This window comes from Falco punctatus (genome assembly GCF_963210335.1).
Source record: "Falco punctatus genome assembly, chromosome: 7".
NCBI classification, from domain to species: Eukaryota; Metazoa; Chordata; class Aves; order Falconiformes; family Falconidae; genus Falco; species Falco punctatus.
Genome location: NC_137587.1, coordinates 64816177 through 64832887, shown reverse-complemented (window position 1 = coordinate 64832887; position 16711 = coordinate 64816177). Strand labels below are relative to the sequence as shown.

Below are 16711 nucleotides of genomic sequence, written 5' to 3'. Positions count from 1 at the left end.
TTGGTCTGAATGTCAATATATATTCAGTCCCAGAAGTGAAAACACTATGGGCATAAACAAATTACTGGCTCTGTCCTTGCACTGACTTCTCATGCATATCAGCAGAACTTCTGGGCATGCATCTGCTGCTTCTTAGAGGTATAGTAAGTCTCTAGGATCTTTTCCCCCAGAGATCTGTAGAACAACTCTGCCTTGCTAGGCACAGGGAGAATCATGGGAAGGTAATGGAAGACTATTCACAATTCCAGTGGTGTAGCCTATTTCTCCATCACTCAAACAGAATTGATCTCCAGAGGTTCTTTCCAACCCCAACCATTCTGAGATTCTGTGAGAACTGGATTTCTTATTTATAGCCAGCCCATCCTGCCAAGACCTCTAGACTACACAAAAAGCTCCCATAAATTGAGGTGAGAATAAGGGGTAAGGAACTTACAGATGAGAGTATTAGTAACTCCAGCGAAGAAGATTATGTATGCTGCTGCAGCAAGAACACATAGGCAGGGATTAGGGAAGAATTTTAAAAAAAGAAAAAAGTTTCTATAGGTGAGTTCAGGATTTATGTGGTCATCTAGTCTACAACACCTAGTAAACACTCAAACTGGAATTGGTCTAGAATGAGTGCCTGCTCCTGCAAAATGCTTTCCCAGGACTTTGCAGTTTGTTGCAATGTTCTCTTTGCTTTGATTGCAAATACTGTAGCTCTTAGAGTGCCAACACTAGTAAGGTGAGCGGGATTTACTATGCCTCAAAGTAATTACATGCAGCTTCAAATTCAATGAGTCCAGTGGCAATGAAAGTCCAACAAACTATCATGTTTACAGGAACACGTGTTCATCCAGTGCAATGCTGCCATCAGAACTGTGAAAATACATTTTCTAATGTGCGCTGGGAATTAATTTTCATGAAATGGGAGTGTAGTCCCGCTGAATTTCCCCACACAATCTGAGTATATGCCATCAAGTACCACTTCTTGAAGAAACCTGTTAGGTTAGTTAGTGCCAAAAAAAGCCACTCATCAAGTAGTGTGACTGTTGCAATTTGTGAGCTGTGCTCACTGTCCTCTATTTTTTGATTTAAGAGCATTATGAAACTATGTAATTTTGGTGTAGTCTTTTTATTCCCATGATAATTTATGTCTGTGGGTAAGCATTTTATTTTATCTGAGCCATGGTGCCAGAGTTATTTTCTGAAGCTTTTGAGTTTCCCTTTGATGCCATTGAAATTAAAACCAGAGCTGCAGACAGTACCCATGCTGTTTGTCACAGAGTCAGAGGTTAGAATGCATTTGCTGCTATTTATTGTGGCTCATCGACTGCAATAGTTACTGCTACTCTTCTCATCACTGATACAAAAATATTAATAGCAGACAACTCAAGAGTGGCATATAACTGACTTTGTCAGTCACCATCAGCATTATAAAAAACACATTACACAAGTATCAGCAAATCTTTCCATGCTGCAGTAATCTTACTTGCCTTGGGAAAACTTTAATTAAAAAAATGAATTCCAACATTAAATATTTTATTATTTAGACAAACAATTTTCATCTTCAGTAATTAAACACTAAAAGATGTCTCTGCATTCACTGTGTATAGATGGTGTAAAATGTTTAAAAGTGCATTGTCCAGTATCAATTTATTTCTAAAATACATCAAAACTTCCTGTCTACCCAAACAGCTAATCATGTTAAGAGCTAGGCTACATATTCTTAACTACATCTAACTTTTCGTCCTGTCAGCTTGGCATATCCTTACCCTAGCCTACGTCTCAAACAGGTATGAGTGAGTGATGGCATTTTCTGAGATTTTTATCAGGAAAACATTTGGCAATGCTTACATTAATAGCTCAATAGTGGCCACTCACATGAACTCTAAGGGCAGGTCTGCAACATAGTTCAAGGTGGAGTAGCTATGAGTGATGACAGTTACAGCAGGTGTATAATATCACGGCCTTCATCATTCAGACTGTGTGCAGACCTTGCACAGACCCCTATGAAGCACCTTAGCTTATACTAGCTTGAGTGTAGAGCAGAGTAAAACTACTCCTTCAGCAGTCTGCTATGCTCCTTATGGTGTAAGAGACTTTGCAGTCACCTATAGGTGCAGGAGACCCTGCAGAATTTTAGTTTGGGATTTTAGTTTATTTACACTGTTATATTTCAAAGCAAACAGAAGATCATTGTGTTTCCGAGTCTCTACTGTGTTTCCATGGTTTTGTCCAGTGGGTAGCTTCCAGTCATCAACATTTCTTGAAGTATTCTATGGAGATTCTGGCAAAAGAAGGACTTTTCCTATTCTACCAGATGTCTTTGGTGCTCTGGGTCCTCTACCGGGAGAGAGGCACTGGTGCTTTCACCCCATGAGAGCACAATGTTCTCGGGGACCTTCACTATTTGTGCAATAACTGCATAGCATTGCCCCACAGACCAATAAAGGTCCACAAACCACACGTTGGAAACATTGCTCTGGGACCTAACTATGAACAGTTGCCAAGAAAGGAAATAAAATGCAGTGAGAGAGGCAAGTCACAAATTTATGGAAGTAGTTTTTATAATCCCTATTCTCAGATGCCTCCATCATCTAGCCCCAGTCTTCTACCCTACAAAGGTCAGCCAGAGCAGAGAGTTTATGCAGTAAACTGCAGACAGAAAAAGTAACACACACACATCAGAAAATTAAATTGAAAACTAAGAATGAATGTACACTTTAAAATAATATATAATTAGCCCTTTTTAATTACCACTTCACTACCATTTTCAAAAAGGTGATGGAAGTTCAATAAAATGAGATGCTTTTATTGAACACTAATCAAATTAATTTACATACTCAAATTCTCTTTAATAATTCCATGACATGGTAGGTTTCTTTTATCCAAATTTTAGAATATATCTATGTAATAGTTATCTCAGACTGCAAGTATTGTTGTAAAAATTCTGATAAATTCTGGAACAGAATATTATTAGAGGAAGAAAAGTAATTTCATTACTTGCCATGAGTCTGATTATGCATCCTCCAATGCAGTTAGAAGATAGAAGTGCTCTTTCCTTTTAAAAAAGAAAAGAAAAAGGGCCATCAAACCACTATACTAGATATCCCATTTTTCTAGCAAGAATATACTATCTGCAGCAAATCTGTTTCTAACCTAATCTTTTGTTGCTCTTAATTATCTAATACATCCAAGCCAAAAGCTTCTGCCTTCTCTCCATCATTGCAGAGGCATGAATATTTTCAATACCTCATATACTTTAACTCCACTAATAAGCAATATGAGACCTGTCTGTTCCATCTGAGAATACTCTATCGCATCCTTTGATGGTGAGTACCACAGACACTATTTACCTATTCTGTATTCTGTTGTCTTTACACCTAATCTTGACTGAGGTTTCAATAGCAGGATCTTGTAATAAATCTCTCTTCCTGAAGGAAAAAAAGCTGCATCTACAAGCGTTCAACTGAATGACTCTTGATACCAGTCATGAACTCAGATATGTTGTACTGCGACATAAAGAGCTGCATCTAAGCCTAATAATTTGCCTGTGATCAGCGTTACTGAAAATTTCACTTCAGCTCAATGTACAAATATATATTTACCAGCTATCTATGCACGATAATATAATATTAATGCACCAAGTCAGAGCACAGAATAAGTGTTCTATCTAAAAGAATTTAGATAAGTTTTTTCTTGCAGTTTTTCTAGGATGCTCAATCTCTAATGCTTTTAAGAAAACATTCTGGGGAAGGGAAAATCAGTTCTCTGCACTGACTGCAGCCTTTCAATTTCTTATCAGGGCTCTACTACATAAACACTGGGAGTAGATGCCAGTAGACCAGCATGATAACAACAAAATCTGAAAATTTTTTTCCAGGAACTCTGAAGTTTCACATCTTTCTGATCCATCTTAATAGTTCCTATTTTGCTGATGACTCACATAAAGCTATGATTCAAGTAGAGCTAAAATGGAAAATATCATTAAAAGCTTTGTATTTTTTTTTAATTTGCATTTAGTTTCTGAACTGTTTCTGACCTATGATATTTTCATAAATAGAATGAGACTGATAACTGTAAGAATCTGCACATTCCTAAGGGTAGATTACAAAGAAATTCTCATTTGGAAAATGCCTAAAACCGATGAGGCTAATTTTGCCTGTATTCTATCCAACAGCATATGCCCAACCTAACAATACCATGCCATTATAGTAGTGTAGTTTCGTTATGCTGCCAAATTTGCCACAAACACTAATATTCAACTTTTCTAAGGTTTTCATAAAGACTTAATGTAATATTTCCACATGCACAACATGTGTATGGTTACCGATAACAAAACTAGTAGCATTCATTAAGTATTGCTATAAATCTCCTCACTGAAACAGCAATAATATCGCCTTCCAGCAAGCACAATAAATGTAATGCTTAATCTCTCTCTGTGATATTGTATAACTCTAGCCTGCAGCTAGACTTCCACTGTAGGTGGTACTGTAGAGGATAAGTCTGCAGTGACAGCACATGATGTGTTCCTCTTTTCCAGTATGTGGAAGTTCATGAGTTTGAAAGACTAGGGTTTTTTTTTTTCCTTTCCAGAGAGAAGCTAGGATTTAGAGGGGGTTAAGAAAGGAAAGAGAATGAAAATGTTTTAAGTGGTATAATATCACTCTTAGTAGGAACCCTATGCATTTTTTTAGATATGTTTTTTTCCTCTAAGGATGCATATTTGATCTATGTCCCTTGAAACTTCACCTTATCCTTATCTTTGCAGTCCTTTATAGTTCACTCTTTGCTTTACCCTTCTCCAGCACATTGAATGATATAACTACCAAAGCAGGTTTTGTGGGCATTCAACAATTTTTTTAAGCACATCTCTTCAGTCGCTAGTTTTGACCAAGGAAATAACAAAGGCACAAAAAAATCTTTTTCTCATGAAAGTTTTCAGTGCCGGCTTCCAGATCACAGAAGCCAAGGCAGCAGCAGAACAATATTCAATACTTCTGGGAACACTCATCCACAGAAAATACCTTCCTTTTTTTAAACGTCTGTCCATTGTCCATCACTATAGTTCCTGTTTCCCCATGTTCCTATTTCTCACCATCAGCCATCTAAGCACAACCTTTGCTGTAAGCAGACACAAAAGCAGCTTAGTTTGATGCATCCCTGCAGCAGGTGGGACTGTCCCATGGGCAGAGATCCACACAGAGGAGATCCCAGCCCCAACATCTAAACTGGGCATCCAAATTCCCCATGAGGCTACGCAAGATGTCCGTGGTGCTGATCCCTAAGGGAAAACTCCTATAGTGTTTCCCTACCAGGGTAAAAGGTGGAGGGGGAAAACGGAAGGAAGGAGGAACAGCACTGAGCATTCCTGCAGGACAAGGGCCATCCCATTAGGGCAGGCCACGCAGCCGCACCACTGGGCACCCGTATAAACTCTGCACTTTGAAAAGCAGCAGCTCTCACCACAGCCTCCTGCTTGCTGTGGGCTGAAGCGTGTGTGACAGCCAGCTGAGGACCTGGCCGAGGCCTCCGGCTGGCAGACCATGCCCTCCCAGAGCAGGGGCTGTCACAGTCGCTTGCTCCCCCTCCCCAGCATGTCAGGCTGTAATCGTGCCCTGCTGTTCCAAGCCTCTGAATGCAAAGCTTCCTACCTTCTGCTTTGCTCTTACCATAGGTATGTAGCACAGGGCTGGATTTGACCTAAATTTGATTTATTCATTTTTCCAATGCTTTACAGGGTACTTAAGCCCTAGGTCAGCAAAGCACTTAATCACATGCTTAACCTTAAGCACATGCTTAAGTGCTTAATCAGGGCCTTGATGCTATATAAAGCGCAAAGCTATGACTCAATTTGAAGCAACTGAGTTGAAAAATTGAGACATATACACACACCCATTCTCATTTGCTTACTTTGCTATAACATGTATAAGTCAAATTACTCACATTAATGTGTTTAAATATATTCTGGTTTGAAGTCTAATTTAGGAGTTTATAATACAATCTAGAGGAATCTGAATTTTGGGGTGCCTGTAGGATTTGTGGCTATTAAGAGAATTACATTTCCGGATGCAGAAAGCGATATTATTTCATAACATAACTGTTGACATATATTAATATTCTCTTAATTCTAATGATTGATCTAATAAGAAATAAAGTATTATCTTTAAAGGTAAAGTCAAAATGAGCAATTCACATGTAATACAAAGATACTACTTACAGCAAGATGCACCCATATGCACTCTACAGCTACATATGCAGTTTCAAGATTACTATTTTAAAATGTGTATGGCATCCTTATCTAACTTGTCCAGTAGGTGCAATTATTTGTAGAATTTGTTCTACAGTTCTGCAGGAAATTTTCCTTTTGCTCGAACGGTTCAGATTTGCCTCTGCTGTGATTTTCTTCTGACTAAACATCCTCTGAAACATTTTTTTGATGCTTCCTAGAATTACTGGCACGCTGATTACAATATCCTGTTGGATGGATACCATGAAAGCTGCTAGCTTTGGTAACTATATCTAAAATGTACAGAATGTCATATAAAGCAGTTTGTTGAGGGGCGAGGGCCTGGACTTTAAACCAATAATAATTTTATGTGAACTGGGAACGCTTATCAACATATTTGCTTTTTCATATTACCTTCTTCACTTATGTTTAACAGGAATATTATGCCACACACACATTTTATATCATTATTAATTAGGAATTATTGTGTTCCAGAAGTTTTAGATAGGACTGGTAAGAAACTTTCATATTTATTTTTATTTATAAAATAAATGCACTTAAAAGAACCTTCAGCCACACTAAGACAGAGCTAACGTAACTAAGTCTCAGCTTCTCTGATGAAATCATCAATTCAGCATGAATATGATAAACCACTTATATTTTCCACTACTCCATCAAACTAGCATATCCTCAGCATTGTCCAGAAAACGCGTGGTATTATTTCTCTGTGCTATTTCTCTATCACATAACTGTAGTTGCTCTTCTTCCCCTGGAATGTAAGGAAATCTGGTAACAGTATCCTAAATAGTCATTCACACTAGAAAAGTTGTCTTGTCCTGACCTCCCCTTCCACCAGTTTAAGCAGTTGTTCCAGGCTGCAATTAGCCTCTCCCAAATTTTGGTAAAATCCATTCCACTACAGTAAGATGATTACTTTGCCTCTGTAATCACACATCAGAGAATTATATGAGAAACGGGCATGAAAATGGCCACATCCTGCCTGCTACAGAAAGAAAATCACCTTGTCAACATGCAGCCCAGCACCGTATTTCCTCTTTGCCTTCTTGCTACACACATTAACTGGGGCTTTCCAGAAAGAGCCGCTGCTCTTAGCTGTCCTTGAATCAGTACTTCTCAGCAGCTTTGGGGCTTCCTAAGACAAATGGTTTGTTATCTGGACGCAGTCAGAAGAACTGTATTCAAATGGAGCAGAAACATGAAAACTGACATGGGAGTGCTATCTTCTGACATGAACCACTGCTGGAAAGTGACTGAGGGGTGAGGGAGCTTCTAAGGGATACCCACGAGACCCCTCTTCACGATCTAGTCCAGAATCAAGCCCTCAGGTTTCCAGCAGAGAATAAAGTTGGAGGGCTTTTGTTGTCTGCCTTGACATTTATGATACACACATTTTTTATTTTAAAAACAAGCCTGAAAATGATTCCAAGAAAATTTGGATTAGTTTCACTCTTACCTTGCCACATCCAGTGCTGTGGACTTACTTCTGATGTGTAATAGTGTTAAATAAAATCATACTCTATTCAGGGGCTGGTGAAATCAATGTTTTCTATTACAGGATTGGTGCACGGTTTATTTCCATCCATTATATTCTCTGCGCAGCAATAGCAGGCTCTCAGTTAGGAGATGAACCCCAACCACTTATTAGTTCATGGCTGGAAGCCATCAGCTCCACATTATACAAAATCCCCGATTCATCACTGCCTCTCTCCATCCTCACACCTTTCAACTCACGCATCTGAGGTAAATACAAAGTAAAGCAGTGGGAAATCAGAACCAAAGTTTCTACAGTGAGTTTTACTGCATTTTACTGCTGCCTTTTCGTTCTTTCAAATCCTTAAAAAAGACCTATTTTCTTGTGGGTTTTTCCCTTCAAAGATAATAGTACAGACTTCAACAATATCTCCGCCAAAAAGGAAAACTCCTTGAACCTTGACTTTCTGTCCTACTACACATAATGAGACAACTACTTAAACTGCATTTAAAAAGTGCTGAGTAGATGAACTCAATGCCTAATGATGTTACTCAGCTTGTCGGCAGCTGATTGACACTAAAAGTAATAAATTAGAACAGAAAATGATTTTACAAGATCCCTGGGATGACAGACAGGCTAAGTGTAATATCCTCCATTACAGTTGTCACTAGATTTTATACAGTTCAGATCTGAACAGCCTCTGCAGGAAAGTGGAACAATTTCATGAGATAGATCTTTAGATGATGTAGAGTAGCATAAGTCCTCTGAAGTTAAAGAAGCTATCCTGATTTATGCAGACAGGGATCTGGCTCTATATCTTTATACATGTTTCTACTCAAGTATTGGAATGAAATCATTTGTTTTCCCATGCAAATCTGGGCAGAGAAAAGCAGAAACCCTGTAAAAGAGAGATGCTGTAGGCTGATGTCTTGGCTGTGTTTGTTTCTATCTCCCCCACACCCACCCCCGCCCCCTCCTCCTTTTTAAAAGGACAGAAAACAGTATTTAGAGCATGGCATCACTGATTTTGTTGGCTGCCTTCATTTCAGGGAATCCCACTGTAAATCCACAGCTCTGCAGAAGCACCTTTTGAATCATTAGCATTCGCTGTCAGAATCCTTTGTAACGTGTTAGGATGTGTAAAAGCAAGACAAAAGGCAAGCATGTGGATACTCCACCAAGCTCAAAAAGCCATTATGCCATTATTGTTTGGGGTTAATGAAAAGAAAGAATAAAAATGTGTATTTGAGCCCTAGCTATCTGTAAAGTCTAAATGACCAGTCTGATTTGGGGGGTGGGGGGGGGTTGATGGTTTTTTTGCAAACTTCCATTCATAAAACTTTTCTTTAGAAAATACAGCCTCTTCATGTGCAGTTTATTCCAAGCTCAAGGATGACTGTGGATGATTTTAATTCTGTTTCATTCAATGAGCTCTTCTAATGCAATGATTTTCTCCATCGAAGACCTTAACCGCAGCGGCCATTTGCAGCTGATGAATATTTTTTTTTTTAATAAATAATTTATAAAGCCATTGCAGACTTATACTTTTACACCGAGAAAAAGGAAAAAGGGGGGCGGGGGGGAGGATTGCATCTTAAACTCTATTTACAAATTTACCTTGGCAGGCCCTCTTGCTGCCAATAGGAAGCCATGTTGCATATTTAATTTGCTCTTTTGTTACAACAGGGCTTAGGTTAGTTAATTTCAATTTTCGATTTCAAAAGCTATCAAATATGGCTCAGATGAGAAATCAATTTTTCTCAGCTGCCTCTGTTTTTGTGATGGGGAGGTTTCCCATTGGCGAGAGGACAGCCACGTGATACAGCAAGAGATTAGTTCACTAGACCCCGTGTTTCAGCCACCTCAATTACTGGCTGCCTCTTGTAATTTAGCCTTATAACACCTAATTTCAAGATAGAACTCATATTTAATTCATGAAAGCTTCCACAAGAGTAATTGTGAAATAAATTGCCATAGAAAATATCCATTTGTGACTCATTTTAATTTTGTATGCTACTAGCACGCTATTTGTTCTACTTGTTTAACACTTTAGCACAAACATATTTTATATTGAACTTTATGGACTGCTAATAGGTTATTATTTTTCACTGTTTCCCCTTCACGGACACACCACAATGTCCCTCTCCTTCATGCAGCTCTGGGTCTAGTAACATTGAAAAATAGATGTGCTAAACCACAGAAACTTGTAATCTCCTAATTATTGAATGGATTGTTATGATCTGCTCATAACTTTAAAAGTAGCAGATAAAAACACAAGTGATGGTTTGTAAATGGTAGTTAGATGACAAGGATCATTTAAAGGGCCAAGGAATAAATACAGTTTAATTTCTGTAATGTTTTAAACAAACCCATTCATTACACATATTGATGTTTCATGATAACAGCAGTATATGTATTTTTAATTCTTTAACCAAAATAAATGTTTCCACTGTATACACACCATTTTGTCCTTTTCCTCCCTGTTGCTATGACAACAAGGTGGGTGAGGCCTCCTCAACTGCCAAACTCAGCTGTCATCCCTTCACCCTAAAAGCCTTATAATTGCTTTTATTTGCATACGACAATTAGGCAGGATGGCTCACAGCAAGAAAACCAACCTTTCTCTCCCCCAGTGCACACAACGCCAGCCTGTAATTTATAAAAGATACACGCCATGTGGTGGAGCACTAAAATAGAGTGATGAGTCCTTTCATCTGATTGTAAGCTATTAACAAAAGAAAACATCCCCTTTCAGGCTGTAAAAAATGCCTATCTGGTGTGAACCTGGAGAAAAAAAATGGGGGGGAGAAAAAAGAAAAAAAGTTTTGCCTCCTCCATGCAAACCCTTCACATTCATTAACACATTGAACTCAGCAAAAGAGTTTGAAAGCAAGAGTTACATTTTGGTGCTCTATGAACAATGAAGTGCCAGCAAAATCGATGACATAGTAAAATTGGATCTAGATTTTTGTTCTTGGATTACATCACACCCAAAGATGCCAACATGAGATGATGGTTCCTAGCCAGCTTGCTGAAAGTGCTGCAGGGAAGGCATGAGATGGGTCAGGATGTCAGACAAAGGCAGTTGCACGAGAGCTTACGAGTTCAATACTTTTAATAGCTCTGTTGGAGGAAAGTATCTGTGTTCAACAAAGTGCTTAAGCCCATGCTTAAAATAATGCGTGCCTGCTTGTATGTTGAGCTGATGTTGGGGCCTAAATGCCTGCACAGCTTATTCATATGAAGAATCAGCGTCCAGGTAAATATTTTTATGCAAGTTAACAACATGCTGCTGGTTTTAACTTTCATAATTATAAAAGTATCTTTCTCTAAGGAAACCAGTTGAGCAACTGCTCTACAACTGCCTTTCCTCCTTTCTACTCTCTTCTGGAAGCTCTTCATGCAATATTTGTAATACCTGAGCTGATTAAGTATCTCCAACCCTCAAAAATCCCACAAAAGACCCACCTTTCCTCTGACAGATTTCCTATCTACAATCTCACTGGTAAAAGCACAGCATGTAAAATTTAGAATTCAAAAAACAAATTGGATTTGGGGAAAAATATAGGATTTGATACCAGGAAAATGAGGAAGCAATAACAACACAAAAAAGCAGCACATTCTCTTGCCGCTGTACAGCTAGCTTGATCTAAAAATAAACCAGCTAATACATTACAATGGCATTACAGCACACATTTTTAAGCCTGTCTGACTTACCTTCCTCAGAAGGGCATTCCTGTTGAAACTGGGGAGACTACATAAAGAAGTAAAGCAGAACAGATCTAGCCTGGCTCAAACACGGGACCGATCTGTTGTCTCACTGCAGCTACCTCTGTGACCTGATATTAATGAAGAGGATGAGCCGGGAGCACAGCTTGCAGGTTATCTCCTTCAACTTTGCCCACCTTGATGCCCCAAACTCTATTGTAGCACGTAAGATTTACCCAAACCAGTTTTGATGAGCTTGTGGAAGCTGGGGGGGAGGGCGAGTTTGGAGGGGAGAGTGAAAAAAAGAAGGGGGAGATGTTTAGGCACGGGACATGCACTGTCAAGTCCTCTCATGCCCTCTCTGTCTCATTAGCTCAGGCAGGTACTCAAAAAACGCAGCACACAACTTCCAGCAGCACTTCCCAGCTTTTGTCAGTACAGGGAGCAAGGAAAAGTCAACAGAACACAAGTTGCTCAGTACAAAGTTTGAACAAGCAGCAATTTTTGACAGCATCTTGGGCTGGCAGCAGGTTCAACCCACTGCTTGGGTTGAAACTTGGGGTCAAACTGACCCATAGGCTCAGGCTTAATTTCTGTGGCTGCTCGTGCACGATTCTGGTACTTTTATTGAAGTTGTGCAAAGAACATGAAAGTCAAACAATTAAATCAGAAAGGATTTTTTCCTAGTGCAATTTACTAATATTTTGTCCATTTTGACTTTACAAGATCCAAATACCACATTTATCCATTAAGCATACATACTCCACCCTACCTGGACTCAATCTATTTGTCTTAAATTTCAGTACAGTATATTCCTCTACTAACTGTGTGTTTCCCTAAGTATTCACCTTACTGTTCTTAGTATCCTGCTCCTACTCTCAGTGCTTGAGAAGTATGTTGGATACTCAGATACTCAAAAACTGGAATACATAATTTTATATTGTAGGTAATTTTTTTAATGAGACCTTTCTCATCCCCATCTGCTACTGCTATTACAAAGTCAGTTGAATTCACCTAACGATTTCAATAGAAGAAATCTTGGCCTCTATGTTGGAACAATTTTTTATTGCATATTTAATCTCAAAACCATGCTGTTGCTACATTGATCCTTTTAAATGTCTTATTAGGAGCCAAATTCTTACCTGGGATAAGTAAATGTAGAGGCTACTAGGCCTTTTGGCTTCAGACCTGAAATTGGCCCTGGATCTTCACAAGATACAAAAGCTTGACTGTAAAAGTACATTGCAAAAGTATAAATAATATAACATAGGGCTTCCCTAGGATCAAAGGGAAGTATTTCCTGCTCCATAAAAGACGCGTACCTTTTATACAAGGCGGCTTTGAGCAAAATAAGTTTTTTTTACCCTGTGCTTAATAATCCATAGAACCTAAAAATAGTAAGATTTCTTAAAATGTAGAAGGAGGGACAAGATGTAAAAGAAGCTTTAGGAGGCTTTTCAGTTTTAGTGTCTTCACTCTCCACTTTCCAAATGCATGCACTTCTTCAAAGAAAGGCAAACCATGAACAATTAGTGAAAGTTTACAAGATGAAGCTTCCTCAGGATGGTCCTAACATGCACTTTGACCATTTACATGGATTTTATGTCACTATTGGCTGTTTCATTCAATAGAAACACTTATAGTACAACCACAGTAACACAGCGCTGTTCATCACATTCACATAAGAATTAAAGCTTAATATACTTCTCTCAGAGAGCTCAAAATTCCTTTTCTATCTACATGGTAACACCTATAGCTTTGCTGATTAGAGCTTTCCATCAATATAAATTAGAGTAGAATTTATTCCTAAGTGAATGCAATACATAAAATACAACTTAAAGTCATATTTAACTGTGCCAAAAGTGCACGGAGTTGTCTGCATTTCTTCACCTACCTTATGGGAACGTGCTGGGGTTTTGTTCAAACTTCTACTTTAATTTTTTCTTTTTGAAAATTCTCCATATATAGGATAGGAAAAGGATCTGAATGCCAAGAACAGATTTTTGCTATGGAATTATATCTTGTTTTGTGACAGTTACTGACAGGGTGACATTATAAGTTATAAGGACAAATGTTACTTTGAAGATCTGTATTTTCAGGCCTATTTTTCTAATATTCATCTTAAAAATTAGGTTAACTTCTTTCCTGTCTCTCTATTTGTGACGGCTCCTAAAAGCAAGCTGAACCAGTTGGATTTTGTATTCACACTAAAGAACATATTAATGTCCACAAGAAAGGAGGAAAAGAAAGATAATTGATAGAAGCTGTGAATACCAGTAACTGATACCTGGAAAATGAAATACACTTTTAGGAAAAAAAATTACTAACTTACCTGCACATATCCAATCAACCTTTAGTAACAGAACAAGTAGGAAGTGAATGTGTTTTACTTCCCTTCACAGGTTAAGATGCTTCTCTGGTTCTGCTTGCCTGTATGGTAGGGACAGGTTTACAAATTTTCGCCATTTTTTCTATTGAGACAAACAATAAAAAGTTGTTCATTTGGGATAGCATAAAGTATACACAAAGCTGCTTTTTGAACTTCAGACCAAACTGAGAACACCTTCAAGTGTTTCCTTATCCACATTTATTTTTAGGCAGAAAGACCTAGTTCCATTTATAAGAAGAAATTTGCTCCTATTCCCACAGACTACAGAAGATGCAGGATCAGGCCCTCACTGATGTTTTGATTATCACAAGAGAAAAAATGCCACTAAGAAATCTTTCATGCAGACGTTACGCAGCAGTTCACCGTACTTTAATCCATCTCCTTCTACTTTTTTTTATTTCCAATAAAAGGAACAATGTACACTCGACATGAACTCTAAGATTTAAATGAAGCTTCATGCGTGCTAATATTAGAGAGACATTAATAATAAATTGGGAAGCAGGCAAGTCTAAGATGATTTCTGACTTGGTTTTGTACCTCAGACACTAGAACTTGAACTGCAGAGTTTGACACTGACACTTTTTAGGGAACAAAGTCTCTCTCCTACTACCTCCTCCACCCCCCAATTCAAATCTCATCTGAGAAGTGCTGAAATGAAGCTGTCACTCAGGCCTGCTCAGGGACCTGTCAGCAAAACATTGAGCCTTTTCATTTTGATGGGTCAGCCTGCAATCCCCTTGAAAGAGAAGTCCATGCCACTGTGTTTTTTCTTTCTGCAGGAATTCTGAATTCTAATGAAACTCCAAATCGCCCAATAAAGGCAGGGGCACGGGGAAGTAATCCAACCCAGATCGGAGTGAAATTTGTATTTTATCTTTTTTTCCCCCAGACCATTATTCTAATAGCATTCACAAAGGGTTGTGGGTTTTCTCTTCTCTCCCCCCACACCCCCCCCAGCTTTTTTTTTTTTTTTTTTTTTTTTTTTGCAGGGCAGGCACAAACGGAATGAGGTGTCCTTTGTCTTGATGCTACACTGAGATTAGGTAGTGGCTCTCTGAAAATGAAAGGGCATGGCTCAAATTTTCTTGGGTAAATATCCATCCACCTATTGCAGTCTGCATCTCCACTGCTACAAATATCTCTAACATATGACTGTGCTGAGAGAAAGAGAAAATTTCACATTAGCATTTCTTCCCCAGAAGAAGCAGTCTTTCATTAACACTGTACAAAGCTTTTTCAAGCCAAGAAGGAAAACTGTACCTTTCTCTTCCCCTCTGTTCTCTTCAACTTTTCCTCCCAGATTAGTTACTACCTATGACCAATATCATGATAGCGGAGAGAGGATGCAGAGAGTGAGAAAATAATGTATATAATATCTTGATGTATTCTCTTTAAAGTGGCTTTATTAATACACATGGTTTATGTTTTTAAAATATGTATGAATTCAGTAGCCCTTTTATGTTTCCTCCCACTGAAGGCTGTTTATTTTAACAAGGAGATAATTGTATTTTGCTAACTGTTTAAAATTTGGAATCATTACAGAAGATATAGGCAGCCTAAACAGACAGAGAATTTATGACATGGTCAGTGCTACAGCCTAGTGCTTTTTTTTATATTTTAGGAGTTAAGGGTGATCCTATTCATTTTTTTTATGTAGACCTCTCTGTATGGTGCACAATAATTTAGAGAACAATTAAGGCAATTAAACACAATCAGATTAAAATGCCAAATAATTTGGAAATAATAAAATTTCCAGCTCAGTATCCACACAAAAGCATTATGTAAAAAATACAAAATGTAGTCTCTGAATAATATTTTATGGAACTAGAAAATAAAAATACAGATGAAAAACTAGCTAAAAATTTTGAAGCAGAAGCTAACACAATGTAAATAAAGGTATCGATTAGATGGTGTAACACCGCTAATGTCATGATGGTACGTGTTGCCTAACTCTCTTCATTGTCTGGTTAACCTGCAAGTATGCCCGTCAGTAATGTTTCAGCATGCTACAGCAGCCCTCCCACCCTGTAGTTATGTCTGTGTTATTCAATCTTGCAGAATCACCATCTCCAGGCTCTCACCCTCTCTCTGCAAGACATGACCCAAACATCTCATCTTCCTCTGCTCTGCCTGTCCAAAGAGAATCCATTATAACCCCAGGTGTTGAAAAAAACAGGTATTATTATGTAGTACTCAGCAAACCAATGCATATATGTGTATGTGCCTGTGCACAGTACATATATCTTCCTACTGTTTTCTTGAGCATTGTGATCGAACTTGGATGCCAGAAAAAGTATAGTATGTAATTTTCCTTGGTGATGACCTTCAGAGGTTCTTTTCTCTCCTTGATTGGCACACGTCTCCGTGGGAAATCATTATAATAGACCCCTATTTCTCTACCTACACTGTCAGGGACTACTAAAACTATACTTCATTTACCCTGGAATACCTCACTATTGCACCATAGGTAGCATGTATGATCACCCACAGTTCTGATGCTGCGCTACATATAGACATCTAGAAGGCAGTTAAAACAGTGATAGACACTGCTTCCTTCCTTTTGTCAGAACTTTAACAGCACTTTCTCTTTTCTGCATGAAATCCATACAGTTTTCTTTCACTCTCTTGCACTGCACTGCAGGTAAAGGTAGGGACTTGGATAAAGCAAAGGTACTTACTTTTGTCCTGATTCCAAAAGATACATTTTATTTTAAAGCTATGTGTCTAATGTGTGCTGTAAACACTTCACACGCAGTTCAAGATTGGCATACCTATGTTTATATAAATCTACCTGCCCCACCAGATATATATATATATATATATAAATGTATGTGTATATATAGGCAGACATATAATCTTTTTAAAATGGCTAAATGCTTGCAAATCTCCAACTCAGTAGGTGCTATGCTTC

At 38.3% G+C, this 16711-nt stretch overlaps 1 long non-coding RNA gene across 4 annotated transcripts in view; it reads right to left on the bottom strand.

Moving 5' to 3' along the window:
* The window catches only part of LOC308067804, a 101992-nt gene extending 85281 nt beyond the window's left edge, over nucleotides 1–16711 (bottom strand). For 3 of the 4 annotated variants that reach the window (XR_013929739.1, XR_013929740.1, XR_013929741.1), the window contains exon 1: nucleotides 1–16711. This exon is cut by the window's left edge. This is a non-coding gene — a long non-coding RNA (uncharacterized lncRNA). The other variant, XR_013929742.1, reaches the window with a different exon arrangement.